The sequence below is a fragment of the Procambarus clarkii genome, chromosome 39 (assembly GCF_040958095.1).
Source record: "Procambarus clarkii isolate CNS0578487 chromosome 39, FALCON_Pclarkii_2.0, whole genome shotgun sequence".
Classification (NCBI taxonomy): Eukaryota; Metazoa; Arthropoda; class Malacostraca; order Decapoda; family Cambaridae; genus Procambarus; species Procambarus clarkii.
Window position 1 is genome coordinate 27,547,649 of NC_091188.1, and position 10,318 is coordinate 27,557,966.

At 49.3% G+C, this 10,318-nt stretch overlaps 1 long non-coding RNA gene across 1 annotated transcript; it reads left to right on the forward strand.

Annotated features, from left to right (window-relative positions):
* The first annotated feature begins 1,797 nt into the window (after positions 1–1,797).
* Positions 1,798–3,151, forward strand: LOC123752125 (uncharacterized). The gene is made up of 2 exons (XR_006772171.2): positions 1,798–1,854; positions 2,956–3,151. It is a non-coding gene; the product is annotated as an uncharacterized lncRNA (long non-coding RNA).
* The last annotated feature ends 7,167 nt before the right edge of the window (positions 3,152–10,318 follow it).

The following is a 10,318-nucleotide window of genomic DNA, read 5'->3' on the forward strand; positions in this document are numbered from 1 at the left end:
GTTGTAGCCCATAAGCCGCACAGAGGACGGAATATCTTCCCGGAGCCTAATGCCCAGGGTGCGAATGTTAGTCCTCACACCCTTAAGTGGACTGGAAGACACCACGTTCACCCGCACACTAACCACTGCGCCATATCGGCCGAAGTACCGCCGTAGCAGACTCTCTGGAAACTCCAAAAAAGCCATATGCACACTGACGTAAGTGAGGGCACCACTCCGATCAGATAGTGACACAGTGTCCGCACCATCCGGCAGGGGCATTGTCCGCCCCTCGTAACGACGGAGAAAGTCGCGATATGCCAATTCCTCGGTAAACTTCAATATCGCTCGACGAGTCGTCACCACCTCGACACCATAAATGTTGATCACAGGGATATGAAGCAACTCACACACCAGTGCTATCTCTGGGTACCCAGCCCGGCCGGAAAATTTGAGGCCCACAGACTGAGCCCGCAGTACAGGAGGGAGGGGGACCCCCATCGTTAACTCCACGTCAGCACAGGCAGGCAGAGACACACCCGCCCTCAACCGGCCAAATTGGTAAACAACACCAACCGCTGGAGCGCCGATTCAACACGTCCGTCCCCTACCGAAACTAGGGCTAGCTCACATGTTATCCTATATATATATATTTGTTAATATAAAAGTCTACAATAGTACGTGTTTAATTTCTCCACCTTCCTGGGACTCCCAGCCCAGAGCGCCCTTACACCCACAGAATGGGTATTGGGTTCAATACTACCAGCATATGTACTCTGTACTCCCCCTACATGTACTCTGTACCGCTCTGTATCACCACATGTACTCTGTACTCCCACATGTACTCTGCACCCCAAACAGCCGATGGGTATTGGGTAATATGTGGAAAAATATTGATAATTACCAAAGCAATTTATTTATTATACAGTTCGTGCATTCTGGCAATGGTCAGTAATTCGACCTTGTGGGACTGAGCACAGAGGACAGGACGGAGACCTTGTAGGACTGAGCACAAAGACCTTGTGGGACTGAGCACAAAGACCTTGTGGGACTGAGCACAGAGGACAAGACGGAGACCTTGTAGGATTGAGCACAAAGACCTTGTGGGACTGAGCACAAAGACCTTGTGGGACTGAGCACAGAGGACAGGATGAAGACCTTGTAGGATTGAGCACAAAGACCTTGTGGGACTGAGCACAGAGACCTTGTGGGACTGAGCACAGAGACCTTGTGGGACTTAGCACAGAGACACGTGGACGTTAATATTTATTATAAAGCATAAATTTTCACTCTTCAATAAGTTAAAATCACTTAATTTGTCATTAACGAGCAATATCTTAAGTCAGTTGAGAGCAAATATTTAACATCATCCTGTGTTGTGTCAGGAACTTTGGGTTGTTGGGTTTGTTAATCTGTAATTGCATATATCGTATATTGTAGTTGTGGAGCGGCCATTGACTGTTCTTGACTGACAGACGAATACTTATTAACTGCCGCTTCTATTGCAAATGTTGCTCTGATGTGCCTGTTGTTCTGTTGCAACATTTACAATAGAATGTTGTATTTGGTTTGTAAATTATATTTGTAAATGACCAACTTCAAACATTCGAGCTGGGGATCATTATTGGTTCATTAGAGACTCGTTCCAATTTGTGGAAGTGAAGGTGTGGTTGTTGGCCATTGTTAATTGACACTTCAGACTCGCAGAATGTTAACCAATGGGGGCGAGTTTCAGGGTGAATGTCAACCAATCAGCGGCCGGGTTTGGTTGGTTGCCGGGTATAAAAGTGACGATGTGACAAAAAGCACTTCAGTGTTGTTTTACCTCACTTTTGGTATACAGTTCAGCCTCGTCTCTTGAGGTTGAGCTGTATGGTGAGGATCCCCCCCTCCCCCTTTGTTGCGCCGACCCCTCCCTCCCCTCCCCTCCCCTGCCCCTTATTCAGTCTCCCTTTTTAGGGGGTGGGGGGGAAGTACCATTATTTCAGATTTGCCTTGACTCGAAGACTGGATTAAGTGCGCATAAGACTGCGTCTGGCACTACAACAGACCCTAAACTGGCCAGTGACGCTTGTCCTATTTACATCGCAACTGGCTAGCCCTTAACGCAAATAGTTCTAATGTAACAAGTTGACGAAATAATGTCCTGACCATTGTACCTAAGAGTTAACTACCGGTTCGTAGAGGTGTAATTGTCGGCGCCTCGGGGGTCGACACAAGGCAGTCGAAACTTGACAAATGCATTTTAAGTAGAATTCAAATGCTAGTCTCCGGACGTTTCACCACGGTGGATTGCTCTAGCGGCTCTTAACTTGTAGTTTAGAAATGTACAGTATGAACATTTGGGAGGACAATGTTATCACTTAATCTGTTAAATGTACACGGTTGATAAGCTTTTACTTTAGTGCAAAAAGTAAACTGACAGTTCTTGGCAGTCACTCTTATTACAAAGGTGTCATTAATGCGTCGTGTGCGTGCAAAACTGTTCTAGTATCGGCTTCTGTTTGAGTCTTCTACAGGTTATCTAAAACACTAGCTTGAAGCCCTTTACTTAATAAAGAACGTTATTGCCAAGTGTTCGTGTTAGTGTTTAATACTTAAATTATTTAAATCCATGACTAAAGTTTAATGGTCATAATGCTGGACTAACTTTTACTAAAGGGCAATTTTTTTTAAACATTTGTCAGGTGGGGTCCAGTTCATGTGGACAAGCGGCAAAGAGCGAGGTATGACGACCTGGCGGTGGTCATCTGGGTACTTATCAAGCAGATCTCACTGAAGGGGCTGTAGGGCTTGTTTGCCTGTCATAAATCTCAAATTGTAAAGACATACAGGGTGTTCTGTAGGTGTAAGTGCAGGTTACTCGTAAGGGCTTAAACGGCTGTAAAGGTCTCAAGTCAGTCTTACCTTAACAAGATTTCTTAAAATTTATCATTAAGGAATATAATTGTGATAGCTCTTCCCTCTCATCCCCAGGCTCGGGCGACCACATCCAGGCAACATGGAAGACAACGAGGACTCTGTACTGAAGAACATCTATATTGACGGCATAGTGACACAACATTGCCTGTCACCACTTCATATATTAAGTGACGCCAGCCTTTGATATTTTTTTTTTCCAGAAAATGACTTTACTAAATGTTGTGAAATATTAAAATTGAAACCAACTCACTCTTCTTGGATACCTTAGCCTGGAGGTCTGTTGATGCTTTGTCTACACAAATTGCCACTAAGGATCCATTTCTCAAAACTAAACTTCTAGCCTTCAATAGAATGTAACTGATCAATGATGTTAGAATAAGATGTTAAATATTACATAAATTCCACCTTCAGAAACTTGTATAAGGAATTGTTCAAAACCTTCTATACTTCATATGTTGGACCAAATACTGGAATATGCGGCTGCAGTCTAGTGAACATCTAGTCAAACATAAACCGAAGTCAGAAAAGGCTCAGAGGTATGCCACCAGGCTAGTCCATGAGCTGACAGGTATAAGCTATGAGGAAATATTGATGGAACCAAACCTCATGACAATGGAAGACAGTTAGGGTAGACATGATCACTATCTATAAAATTCAGATGAATTGACAAGATAGATAAAAATAATCCCACCCATACATTTAGCATGGGTGGGACACAAACAAGGGGACATGGGTGGAAAAACTAATAACCAAATGAGCCACAGGAATGTTAGAACTTTTTCAGTGACAGAATAGTTAAGATGGAATGCATTAGGCAGCAATGTGGTGGAGGCAGACTCCATACAGTTTCAAATGTAGATGATACTTGGGAATCTGTGCACCAGTTGGTAGTCCAATTTAGTCCCCATGGTGTAGTGGCAAGATGCTCACCTGGCGTTTCTTGAGCACTTTGGCCTGTGTATTCTGGCCAGGGAGGATTTACTGGGTGCAAATACTTTACTGTAGCCTCTGTTTAACCTGGTGCTCCATTTTACTATTGGGTAAGACTTGGTGGGGGTTGTATTCCGGGGAATATCGGGATTAAGGACTTGCCCGAAATGCCATGCATGCTAGTGGCTGTACAAGAATGTAAAACTGCTTGTATATGTAACTGCCGTCCTCTCCAATTCTGCTGGGCATCTTTTCCTTTTCCTTCTGTTTCGTTTTTCTCCCCCCTCTTCTCCTATCTGCTTGCCGTTTCCTGCCGACCTTTTGCTCGTTCTGGTTCTTCCCTTGGACTACTTCTATTTTGACGCCCGGGTGCTTGAGGAGGCATACTCTTGCACCCGTAGAACTGTAGTACCCGACGTCGAGAGCGAGGGGAACCTTTTATTGTCAATCCCTCTTTCGTCACTGAACCCGATCTCGACGGACTGTCGGTTTCTTAAGGTGGCGTTTGTGGGGCGTATACTCACGACGCACCCCTAGGAGGCCCCGACAAGATCGGCGATAGCTTCTTGTTGGGTGTCCTGCCTCTAACTGTGGCTCCATGGTGGGTGTGGGGGCACATCAGTGAATGAATTCTTCTTTTCGTCAAGATGATAACCCCTGTTTCGGCTGCTTCTGGCTTACCTTCTCAGGCTCGTGGGGTGGGCGACCAAGCCCCCGAGTCGGTCCGTATTGGAAGACCGGGCTCTGTAGCCTCCGCTGCATTGGGCCCCGACCTTACTCCTCCTTTGGCCTCTCTGACTCCTTCCCCTGGCTCCCCTCCCTCCTCTGTGGTTGGGTCGAGCCCCAAGCCCCCAGTGGTGACTACCTCGTCCCCTGGCGCGGCTCCTTCTCTAGTTGTAACTACTGCGCCTTTTAACCCCTCTCTCTCTGGGGGTTCTCACAGCCGTCCTCGTCACGGCCGCCCTCGCTCGATTCCTTCCAGTTCTGCTACCTATCAAGCCTTGTTTGGTCCCGCTTCATGGGCCAAATATTTTGATCTCCTCCCTCTTGATTCTGCGCCTCCTGACGATTTCTCCCTCCATCGACATCTCATTGATTCCGTGGATGCCTCCATTACTTTCAACCCCACTCGTCTCGGTACACGTGTCGTTGCTGCTCCTTAGGATGCTGCTTCCCGCTTGGCTGCCTTATCCTGCCTTGGCGAGACCCCCGTTCGGGTCTCGAAGAACGCTCAGTTGAATGCCAGTGTTGGCACTATTTTGCTCCCGCCCCATGTTGCGACCGGTGTTCGGGACCTGCGCGACTGCCACGACGATATTCGACATATCCTCGCTGCCCAGGGCCATTCTATTCTCCAGGTGGACACGTTTACTCGTCCCCCTCGTGGTAGTCGCCGTCAACCCCTCCGGGTTGTGAAGATTACCTTTGATGGTAGGACCCTTCCACCCTCTGTCATTCTTGCTGGTGCCAGGTGCTCTGTCCAGGAGTACATTCCTTCTCCTCGGCTCTGCAACAAGTGCTGGAGGTTTGGGCATGGTGCCCTCCGCTGCTCCGGGACTGTCTGTCTCTGTCCTTTGTGTGGTGGCGAAGGTCACTCTAAGTCGGAGTGCACTTCTCCCCAGGCTCGTTGCCTCAACTGCGGTGAGGCCCATCCTACCTTCTCCCGTGCGTGTGTCCATTACAAGCTTGAGGCAGCCGTCCTCAACTTGAAGCACTGGGAGCGTTTATCTTTTCCTGAGGCGAGGCGCCAGGTTCGCCGGCTCCCGCCTTATGCTAATATCTCTTATGCTCGCGTGTTGCGCTCTTCCTCTCCTCGTCCTTCCCGCCTTCCTCAGACTCGCAACCGTTTCCGGGCCTTGGACCCTGATGCGCCCACTGCCCCCTCCTCTGTTCCTTTGGGTTCTCTCCCGAAGGATCCTCCTCCTGGTCCTCTGTCTGGGGTTCCCCTTCCTTCAACCCGGTCTGTCGTGTCTTCTGTGTCTTCTTCCTCGTCCCCCTCCGATCCTCCTTCCCATCCTCTTCCTCCATCTATCGGCTCTCCCCACCGCCTGTCGGTGCGGGCGGATGTCCATCGCTCTCCTAACGGCCGTCGTGTGTGCTCTCGTTCGGCTTCTCCTGTTGAGACACTGGAATCCGTTGCCCAGTACGTAGTTGCTGGGACACCGGTCTCTAAGTCAGAAGCGTAAGCCTGGCTCCTCTCCTTCCTCTTCCCCAGCGGGTAAGAATGCTTCGCTTTCTTCCTCAGCTCCTCCTTCTGGCTCTGTTGCTCCTTCCCCTCCCATTTCAGTGCTTGCGCCCCCTGTTCCTGCTATGGAGGTTTCTTTGGCCCCTGCTTCCCTTTCGGTTGCTGCTCTTGCTGGGGTGCGCTCCCCTCTTTCTACTCCCCCTCTTCCTGCTGCTGTCCTTGACTGCTCCTCTCCGTTGTCTCCTCCTCCGGACCCTGCCCGCCCACCTCTCATCTGTTCTCCCGTTTCCTTCCCTCCGTCTTTGCTCAGTTTACCCATGCCCCCTAACCCTGACTTTGCTGACCCTGATCCCGACCCTGATATTCTTTAACGCGCTCTGTTGCTCTTTCGCCTTTGTTTCTTCCTTGTTCTCTGTTTTTGTCCTTTCTCTTCTCGTCGTTGTCCATTCTTCAATGGAACGTTCGAGGTTATTACACCAATTTCCTCGAACTCCAACTTCTGATTTCGCGGTTTTCGCCCCTTTGTGTCTGTCTCCAGGAGCCAATGCTTGGTGCTCGTCCTGGTCGTTTTCGTGGCTATTCCTTTCTCTCCCCCCCCCCCAGCCATTGCTGGGGCTTCTAATTCTTCTGCTCTCTTGATTCGGGCTGATGTTCCCTTTGTTCCTTTACTTTTTCCTTTGCCTCTCCATTGTTTTGCTGCTCGTATCTTTGTGGGGAAATGGTACACAGTTTGTTCCATTAATCTCCCCCCGAGTGTCCCGCTCTCTCTTCCTGATTTGAAACACCACCTAGACTCCTTGCCGGAGCCTGTGCTCCTGCTGGGTGACTTCAATTGTCGTCATTCTCTTTGGGTTGACGTCCTGACGAATACCCGGGGTCGCCTCCTTGAGCCGTTTCTCCTCTCTTCTTCCCTGTCTCTTCTGAATTCTGGTGAGCCCACTCATTTGGACTCTCGGACTCGCACCCTTTCTTGTCTTGATCTTTCTCTCTGCTCTTCTTCTCTTTACTTAGATTTCACGTGGCAGGTTCTTGATGACCTCCATGGAAGTGATCATTTCCCCATCCTTGTTTCCTTTTTCTCTTTTCGCCCTTCCCTCTCTTTCCCTAGGTGGCAGTTTGCTAAGGCAGACTGGACCCTATTTACCCTCAGTGCTGCTCTCTCTGACTTCTCCCTTCTGCCTCTCTCTCGCGCTCTCCTCCTTTTTCATGACACTGTCTTCAACGCTGCCCTCCACTCTATTCCTCGCTCTTCCTCTCGGGGTCCACGGAAGTGCGTTCCCTGGTGGAATGCAGACTGTGCTCGGGCTGTCCGCTGTAAGCGTGCAGCCTGGAAGAGGCACCGCCGTAGGCAGACGACCGATTCTTTTCTTTTCTTTCGGAAAGCGAGTGCGTTGGCCCGTAGGGCCATCCGTACGGCTAAACGTGAATGTTGGGCATCTTATGTCTCAACAATTACGTCCGAAACCCCTCTGGCCCAGATCTGGAAGCGTATCCGCAAGATAGCGGGTAAGTTCGTTCCCGATGTTTCACCGGTCCTTCACCTCTATGATACTCTTGTGGTGGACCCGTTGCAGGTCGCTTCCGAACTGGGTTCCCACTTTTCTTCTGTTAGCTCTGGTCTTCATCTTCCCCAATCTTTCATTCTTCGTAAACCTGTCCTTGAGTCTCGTCCTTTAGATTTCTGCACTCATCTTCAGCTTCCCTATAATGATCCCTTCTCTCTCTCTGAACTTCGTTCTGCCCTGGCCCTCTGCGGTTCTACGGCGGCGGGCTCCGATGGTATTCATTATGAGATGCTTCGCCATCTCCCTCCGTGCACGTCTCAGTATTTACTGAGTCTGTATAATCGGATCTGGGAGTCGTCGTCAGTCCCTGAGGACTGGCTCGATGCCGTTGTCCTCCCTGTTCGCAAACCGGGGTCTCTGGTACTTCCCCTAAGGACTTTCGCCCTATTGCTCTCACAAGTTGTGTCTGCAAACTCTTTGAACGTATGGTTAACGTTCGTCTGATGTGGTTCCTGGAACACCATCACCCCCTCTCCCCTTCTCAATTTGGTTTCCGCAAGTGCCGCAGCACGACAGATGTGTTGGTGAACTTGGAGGTCTATATTCGTACTGCTTTTGCTGCGAAGACCTCCGTTGTTGCCGTCCTTTTTGACCTAGAAAAGGCTTACGACACCACTTGGCGTTATCATATCCTATCTCAACTTCATTCTTTTGGCCTTCGTGGTCATCTCCCTCTTTTTCTCCGCAGCTTCCTCTCTCGTCGTTCCTTTCGGGTGCGCCTTGGTACCGCTCTCTCTCCCTCTTTTCAGCAATACGAAGGTGTGCCCCAGTTTAGTGTTCTGAGCACTACTCTTTTTCTGGTTGCCCTCAATGGTCTTCTTTCCTCTCTTCCTTCTGGTGTCTTCTCCGCTCTCTATGTCGACGATCTTACCCTTTGTTGTCAGGGTGATGATTCGCCTCTCCTTCAACACCGGCTTCAACTTGCAATTGATGCCGTGTCGTCTTGGGCCACAGATCATGGCTTCAAGTTCTCTACTTCTAAGACTTGTGCCATGACTTTTACGCGGAAACGGGTTGTTCTTCGTCCCTCTTTGTCCCTTTATGGTCATCCCCTTGAATACAAAGATTCCGCGAAGCTTTTGGGGTTATTCCTTGACACTCGTTTTTCTTGGTCTCCCCATATCTCTTACCTCTGTGTTGAGTGCTCTAAGGCCCTTACCCTCCTTCGGGTCTTGTCCCATACTTCTTGGGGAGCAGATAGGCGCACTCTCCTTGCTTTACATTCATCTTTCGTTCTGTCTAAGCTCGATTATGGTTGCCCTGCTTACTCGTCTGCTTCTCCTTCTACTCTTCGCCGTCTTGATGCTTTGCACCATACTGGGTTGCGCCTCAGTTCTGGTGCCTTTCGTTCGACTCCCGTCCTTAGCTTGTATGTTGACACTGGCTTCCTGTCTCTCCTGGATCGCCGTGATCGCTACTGTCTTCGCTATCTTGAGCGGTCCTTGCAACATCCTTCCTCTCGCTTCTGTCGTGCTTTAACTTTTACCCCTCCTGCGGTTCCTGTTCCTCTTCACCACCTACCTCTTTCTGTCCGGTTATCTCGCCTACAGGATTCTCTTTCCGTTCGTATTTCAGATGTTTCTCCTCGTGTTGTTCCTTCTTTGCCCCCGTGGAGGGTCCCTCTTCCGCGGTTTTGTACATCCTTGACCCATATCACTAAAGCTTTTACCCCTCTTACGGTTCTAAAACGCCTTTTCCTCGAGCACTTTTCTTCTCACTCCCGCTCCGTTTCTGTCTTCACCGATGGGTCTAAGTCAGCGGACTGTGTTGGCTACTCTGTTGTTTTTCCTGATCGCACTTATATGTGTCGCTTGCCTCCGGAGACTAGCATCTTTACAGCGGAACTTTATTCTATTCTCTATGCTCTTCGTCTCCTGCTTTCTCGTTGTCAGTCTTCCTTTGTAGTTGTTGTTGACTCTCGTAGTGCCCTCATGGCTCTCGGGTCCTTTAATCCGGTTCAACCAGTAGTTGTCGAGATCCAGCATTGGCTGTTTCTCGTTCACAGTAAATTTAAGTCGGTTGAGTTTTGTTGGGTTCCCAGCCATATTGGTGTGTCTTTAAATGAGCGTGCGGATGCTGCCGCCAAGGAAGCTGTCCGCTCTTGTCCCATCTCTCGCAAAGGCATTCCGTATTCCGACTTTTACCCGGTTATCCATTCCTCAGTCTTTACCCGTTGGCAGGCTTCTTGGTTGTCTGTTACTGGTAACAAGCTACGTACTCTTAAATGTTGTGTTTCCTCGTGGCCGTCCTCCTTCCACCGTAACCGGCGGTGGGAAACAGCTCTGGCGAGGTTGCGTATTGGCCATACTCGCTTAACCCATGGTCACTTGATTGAGCGCCGCCCTGCTCCTTATTGTCCTAGTTGCATTGTCCCTCTTACGGTCGTGCATGTCCTTCTTGAATGTCCTGACTTCCAGGACGAGCGTGTGTCTTGCTTTCTGACCGCCCCTCGCGGTCACCTGTCCCTCGATAGAATTCTTGGTGACTCGGATACTTTTGATATCGTTCGCCTTATGCGTTTTTGTTCTCGTATTGGCATCCTTGGTGATATTTAGCGCCCTCTGATTATTTTGCGTATTTGATGGTACCAAACCGGGAAGGCTATGTATAGCCTTCCCGGTTTGGTGCCTTCTTTTGATAATTACTTACTTACTTACTTATGCCCCTCTTTACGAACTTTTCAGCTTACGAGCCCAATTTCTTCGTAAAATCTGAATTGGGTTACGAACTTTGCATT